This window comes from Apaloderma vittatum, unplaced genomic scaffold (assembly GCF_000703405.1).
Source record: "Apaloderma vittatum isolate BGI_N311 unplaced genomic scaffold, ASM70340v1 scaffold14258, whole genome shotgun sequence".
Taxonomy (NCBI): Eukaryota; Metazoa; Chordata; class Aves; order Trogoniformes; family Trogonidae; genus Apaloderma; species Apaloderma vittatum.
Window position 1 is genome coordinate 7429 of NW_009729160.1, and position 7428 is coordinate 14856.

Sequence of the window (7428 nt, forward strand, 5' to 3'; positions counted from 1 at the left end):
CCTAAAAATCTTGTTGAGAAGGCTTTTCCCAATTAACATTACAAGAGTTCCAGATGATGTGGAAGAGGGATAATTTAGTGCCAGTAGTTTTTAGAAGACTACCAGTGTGAACAATGCAATATACAGATATAGCAACCTGCCACAAACCCCGAGAAAAATAATAGTGGAAAATAAAAATGGCGAGTCACTGCTGATAGAATTTGTTCAGTTATCAGGTGATGAACAGTTGCCTGATTGCAGCATGTAGGTATTTTTCTAGGTGAAAAATAAAAGATACAAAGACCTTCTTTTGTTTAGTAGAGAAAAAATAATTTAAAAACCTTCCTGGAAGGTAAATCCAGAGGAATTCAATTGGCAATTAGGATTATATTCTTACCAGTAAGAGCACTTAGTGGGACAAGTTGCTTACAGAAATTCAGGATTTACTCTCTTGTTGTTTTCCAGAGAAAGCTGAATGCATTTGTAGTGGACAGGGCTGGGACTTACAGTGGGTATTGACCATATAAAACAGCACAGGGAAGCAAAAATGACAACAGCCCTGTGACACCTTTGGGCATAGGCAAGCTGCCATTTGGAGAGTGTCTTAAAATCTGACCTGTTGCCTTCAAGTTCACATGCTTTAGTTCAGGCAGTGGTTGAAATGTAAATACTCTGAGATACCTGCAGGTGGGTATTTTGGTGAGCTGCACCTTACTTCAGATAAACAATTTCTCCTGTCTCAGGGGCTACAGCACCCAAAGGCAGAATGTGGACGTGCTGACAGCCTTGTCAGTAACAAATGCTTGTGCAGAATCGTGCTGATTTTGTCTGGGGGATCCTGCCTGTGTGTCAGGACACCAGGACTCAATGTACTGACTGTTCTGGGCTTTGTTCTTATCTTTCTCTCAGGCATGATCCATCTTCTGTCATTGTTCAAGAGTTTCATTTAAGGTATTCCCTGCAGCAGCAAACCTAAAACATGAGCAATGCCTATGATCCCTGCTCTCCTTTCCAGCACGTCATACTTCTTGTTTTCAACATTTTGCCACAGGCTTTAAATTTGCTGCAAGGTATTGGGAATGGCTTCAATAAATGCCCTTTCTAGCTAGAGAGTTGGGGTTGTTCAGTCTGCAGAAAAGAAGGCTCTGAGGAGACCTTATTGTGGCCTTCCAGTATCTCAAGGGGGCTACAAGAAAGCTGGTGAGGGGCTTTTTAGGGTAGTGATAGGACTAGAGGGAATGGATTGAAGCTAGAGATGGATCAGTTCAGATTGGACGTTAGGAAGAAGTTATTCACCATGAGGGTGGTGAGACACTGGCACAGGTTGCCCAGAGACAGGGTGGAAGCCCCATCCCTGGAAGTTTTTAAGGCCAGGCTGGATGAGGCTCTGGGCAGCCCGATCTAGTGGGGAATGTCCCTGCCCGTGGCAAGGGAGTTGAAACTAGATGATCTTTAAGGTCCCTTCCAACCCTGACAATTCTATGATTCTATGATTCTACCCTTTAACTGTACTCGCTTTCAGTTCGACAGTCCTACAAAACCTGTGCTTGTGCACAGTGACTGCAGCATCATATTTTCACTGCACTTCCAACGAAAACAGACAGTTTCCAGCTGTCTTTAAGTGCTGACTCCCAAAAGGTGATTATTTGTTGGGTTTTTGTTGTTGTTTAGTTCTGTTTTTGTCATTCCCCTTCCAACCGACAGTCATGTGAACTGAACAGAAGTGGGAAGACATAACCTGCACCATTTGTGGCCCCTGAGGGTCTATTGACACCTTACCTCAGACCCTAAGTGTTCATCCCATACCAAGCAAGCCCTGGCCATTTCTTCTGCTCAGTTAACTGCTTCCCAAATCAACTGTGTGACAGTAAATGCTCCTTGAGCTTAGCACCAGGTATCTGGCAAGCCAGGAGCAATGCCGCCTCGGCTGGCCTCCATCCACTAGGGCTCTGAGCCCTCGTTTGGTGAAGTTAGGGTGACAGAAACTAGAGTAGCCCTGAGCAGTGACATGACACACACAGCCCAAATCTGGGCCAAGGGGCTGAAGGAAAAAGTTTGTGTTGCAAAAACCTGAGCTTTCACAGAGGAAAGAGCATGCCATTTTTTCTCTGGATGCTGTTGAAATTTTCTCATGTGTGCAAGCTGCAGTAGAGAGAATTGTATTTGTTTTAAAGATTGGAAATGCTGAGGGCTATGTGGCTGTAACCCATCCTACTTGTGGCCATCATGTGAAAATACGTATATAAATATACCCAGGAGTACCCCACCATGGCCCCAGAGACCACTAAGAACTTGGTTTCATGGGGACTACTAGCACGTGATTTTGAATTCACAGGACAGTGCTGAGGGGCTCCACAGGGAGGTTCAGCAATGGAGGTGGTGGGTGTGCAACATGGGGTGGAGCTGGAGGGTTCTCAGCCAGCCCAGGAATGGCCATGGTTCATAAGGGATGATTGAGTTCCCTGAAGGAAGATGAAGAGGTGGTGGAGTGTGTCCATAGAAGAGCAACGAAGCTGGTGAAGGGTCTAGAGCACAAATCCTATGAGGAGTGAGTGGGGGAAATGGAGTTGTTTAGCCTGGAGAACAGGGGGCTGAGGGGAGACCTTATTGCTCTCTACAACTACCTGAAAGGAGGTTGTGGTGAGGTGGGGGGTCTGTCTCTTCTCCCAGATCACAAGTGTTAGCACAAGAGGAAAAGGCCTCAAGCTGTGCCAGGGGAGGTTTAGATTGGATATTGGGAGAAATTTCTTCATTGAATTTATTGTTAAGCATTGGAATAGGTTGCCCAGCAAAGTGTTTCAGTCCCCATCCCTGGAGGCATTTAAAAGATGTGTAGATGTGCTGCTTAGGGACATGGTTTAGTGGTGGTCTTGGCAGGGTTAGGTTTACAGTTTGTCTCAATGATCTTAAAGGTCTTTTCCAACCTAAACGATCCAATGGTTCTGTAAACTTTCCCTAAGAAAAGCTTGGTGATTTTGTTTCCATGGGAAAGAGCTTTGCACTAGATGAGGCCTTTTCTGGCAAAGCCCAGACCTGAAATGGTGTGTCCTGCCTCCGAACAGCCTGCTATGCCCTAACTCCAGCAGCTGCTGCCCTCGCAGCATGGGACATCATGTGCCATCAGGGAAAGGAAACCTCTGGTTGTGCTGTGTCCAGAGCAAGGAGACAAGTTGTGCACGCCAGGCTGCTCTCTTGCGTCACTGGGGCAAAGCCAAGCCAAAAAAGCCCCAAAGGGGACTCTTCCCTCAGGCTTCTGCTGTCTGTAGCCTTGTTCTTGTATTTCCTCTTTTCCCCGTTAAGGGCTCAGGCCTCATCACCATCAGCGATGACTGCTACAAAACCAAGATGAAGGGGGACTCTGTCCAGACATCTGCCACATGACTTGCACCAGGCAACAGTTTTGTCAATAACAGCAGCAGGAAGAGGTCTGGTTTCTGTCACGGCAGAGTCTGGCAGGAGGGGTGATCCATGCTCCAGCACCTGCTACAGGGTTGGCAAAGCAGACCTCTGCCTGCTGCCTCCCCCTGAACCGTGAGAATTGAAGAGGGAAGAGAAGAAATCCATTGGAATAAACCTTGTGGACAAATGCAAAGGGCTGGGAAGCATGGGCAAGATCTACAGTTTCCATATCAATCTTAAACTCTCAGTGAAATACCCACAGGACACTCAGGATTTCCATGCCAGAACCTGGGAGTTTAGCAGGATTTCTCTCAGAATCTCAGCTGACCTTTTCTACGAGCATCAGGAAAGGCCTTTGCAGGGTCCCAGTATTGCTTCTTGCCCAAAAGACATTTAAGGTCACTGTGAGAATAATGGGTCTTGGTAACTCATTAGGAAAAGTAAACTAATAAATCTAAAGCAACTCTCAGCTCCTTTACTTGCTGGCAGTTACCATGCAATGACATACTGCAGCTGCCTGCTGTCTTGTGATGCATCTGTCGTACCAGACTGGGGCAACCACCAGTAACCACTGGCCCTTACAACAGTGTTCCCGTAAACGTGTGTCCATCTCTCAGTGAAGACTGGCTGCAGCAGCAGCTGAAAAACATGTTGGCAACGTCCTGTAGGTATCAGCTCATCCCCATCTGCAGTACTTGGTGGTAAGCCACCAATGGGGTATACTGTGTGCACCAAAACAGGTGTGAACACCTAAACATATCTTTAGCTCTTTTACAGTGGTTGGGTAGATTATATCACCCTCTTTCCCCACTGTTCTTGTTCTTCACAAGAGTGTCCACTGATAGGACAAGGGGAAATGGGTGTAAGTTGAAGGAGAATAGATTTAGATTGGACCTTAGGAAGAAATTCTTCAGTACGAGGGCGGCAAGACTTTGGAATAAATTGCCCAGAGACATTGTGGCTGCCCCCTCCCTGGAGGTGTTCAAGGTCAAGTTGGACGGAGCCTTGAGTAGCCTGATCTAGTTGAGAGGCATCCCTGCCCATGACAGGAAGGTTGGACTAGAGGATCTCTAAGGTCCCTTCCAGCCTAGGCCATTCTATGATTCTATGATTCTGTGATTCTTTGAGCACCAGGTCCAGCTTGTCTGGTCTTGGTAGGGCCCTTCCTGAGTCCCTCAGCCACAAGCAGGGTGGCCACAGGAACTGCCTCCTCACCTGGGGGAAAGCAGCTCCCCTGGGGAACCTGAGGGAGGCTGCCGAGGCCAGAACACCCCCAGGGACCTCTGTCGCTTGCCACTAACACCAGAGAGAGTATGGGGAGGGAAGTGGACATGCGTCTGAAATGTTTAGACTTCGGGGGATCAACTGCCCTCACAGGGCAAGTTCAGTTCCTGCCTTACAGAGGGTAACTGCCCCAGCAAATCACTTAAAGACTCTTAAATCTGAGCATGAGACTCTTAAATCCAAGTATGAACAATTTTAAAATAAAGTGTTTAAAAGAAAGAGTATATATTTATTGAGATTTACTGTTAAAAAAAAGATGAAAGACCATTTTAATTTTTCCCCTGTGCTACTGAGCACCTAAACATGTTCTCCTAGACCTTTAGTTGTCTAAGCTGTTTCAAAAGCTCGAAATGCAACCAAACCAAAACAAAACAAAACCAGTCTGGGAAAAAAATTGTTGAAGTGAATGAGATTTTTAGTTTGAATACTGAAATCGGAAAATACTACTCTTGCAAGACCAGAGAATTGGAGCAGAATGGAAAACACAAGGGAGAGGCACCCTGCCATGACCATGGGATCCCAGCTGCCATGAGCACACAGTGTGCACAGACATGAACTTTGTGGAGCTGGAAAAGCCCTTGTCTCAGGAGTCAACAAAAGTCCTAGATATAGAGAGGAGGCATCACCTGGAGAAATGGACACACCTGCATGGGAGTGCAGCAGCTTTATGCCACGAAGGAAAGCTTAGGTCTGTATGGAAGACTGTTGTAAATGAATGTATCATAGTGATCTCGTGTAACGTCCTCTGGATGACACAACGCAGGTCAAGGCTTTCCCACGGCTGCTCTCTCCCCTGCCTCCAATGAGATTGCGTGGCAATCGCAGGCACTTCTCTGAGATCTTAGAGGCCCCAATGTCCCACTATGTGTTACTAGAAGGTAGCCTTAGGAGGCACACTACAAAATCAGCTTGTGATTGCCTTCAGCTAGGTGGGGAAAACCTCCCTCTTCCCAGCCCAGTATTTGATGTAATATATGCTGGGAGGGAAGCCGGGAGGAGAAGTGGTTTACTATGGGTTCAGAGTAAAAGATCTTGAAGGACCTCATGAAATAGCTTAAAATGTTGCTTTAAATACGACATTAAATAAACAAGTGGCTTTAAGTACTACTAGGCAAGATTAGCATCAAATATGATCAAAATGCCAAAGAAACAGTGAGAAGGTTTTATTAAATTGCAAAAGGAAATGTATCTTTCTCTACAGAGCAGGAAGGAAGGAAAAGGAACTGATCAATAGGGGACTAATGAAAGTATTGAACAGTTAAATTGCCTCTGGCATTGCAAATGAGAGCTTTAGAGAAGTATATATATAAAACTAGATTTACAAGGTCAGAAGAGGACTCATGCAGTGTGCAAAATGGCATTGGATCATACTTCAGAGATTAAGAATATTTTAACTGAACAAAGAACACCAGCTGGAGAAACCTAAGGAGAACCTGTGTTTGTTTCTTGGTGTTTTCAGTATTTCTCCAAGGGAAGAGAGACTATTCCAAGAAATGAAAGGTATGAGAAGGTTTTCCTCAAAGGAAGGTTTCAGCTTCAGATTTTCACTTCAGAATAATAACTGATGTCAAATAAAATGCTAATATGGGGGGTTTTAATGTTTTCTCTTCTGTTTTGCAGATGCTGCTGGGACTGGAAATTCTGCACTGTTATCTTAAACTGTTCCCAAAATATTGCAGCCCAAACACAGTATTTAGGTGCTTTTTTAGTTGCTTATCCAAACACCTACTGTCATCGCTATGTGGATTTTCCAGGATTACTTACCAATGACAGTTGGGATATCTGGAGATATGAGACTGTTGCATTTGTTTTAAATTTATTTTAAATATCAAGATGTCTGTACTCTTGGAAATGAGAAAATGTACAGTGTGGGTTATGTCTAAATATATAAGAAAATATTTGACCGGATAGATCTGTTTCTTTGTCATTGTGGAAAATGAATCCTAAAGGTAGATTTTCATTTAGGTTTGTCCTGACACAGAAAAAACTCAAGTCTTACAAAACTATATTGACATATGCCAAAGATATTATCCAGTGCTGTTTTGCATTTGAAAACAAAGACTTAAAATGGATTCTTGCATCTGTTACTCTTGCCACACCCCTCAGAAGGCTGATGTGACCTTGAGTCTTTTGAGTTTGCTTCCCATAGTGCTAGAATAGCAGGCAGCATGGCCACTATGCTTAGCAGGTTCAAGACCGATCCATGAGGTGAACTCTGGTTCTGTTTCTAGCACTAGCAGAAGGGAGAGTGCTGTAACAGGCTCCTTATGAAGATGGAACAAGTTGCACATTAAAGAAATGGAATCTATCAAGTGCAAATCAATCTAGTGTTCGATGCTCAATATTTAGTCTAACTAATGCGATTATTATTGTAGCCAAGTTTTAGAGATCACTGCAACTAAGATATGAAGCTTATGCAGGAATGAAAATATTTCCTGCCTGAAAGACGGAGCAGAAGTCCAGATGGTGCAAAATGGCTTTAGCATGACAGAAAATTGAAAGCAGCTTTCTTTCTGAAGGCCAAAAATAAATTTTCTTGCATGAAATATTATTAACTTTAGCACATGGGATTTTTCTTCTTGTTAAATTATCTCTTTCTCTCTCTCAGATCCTTATTTCCTACCCCTCACATTGCCTAAATCTAAATACAGTCAAGAGGAAACTAGTCTAGACCAAAGCTGTTGTAAATGCTTGGAAGATCTCCCCTCTTCTCCTTCCTACAATGATCTGCTCTCTGAGTTTGTGCCCTAATTTCACCTTCATGAG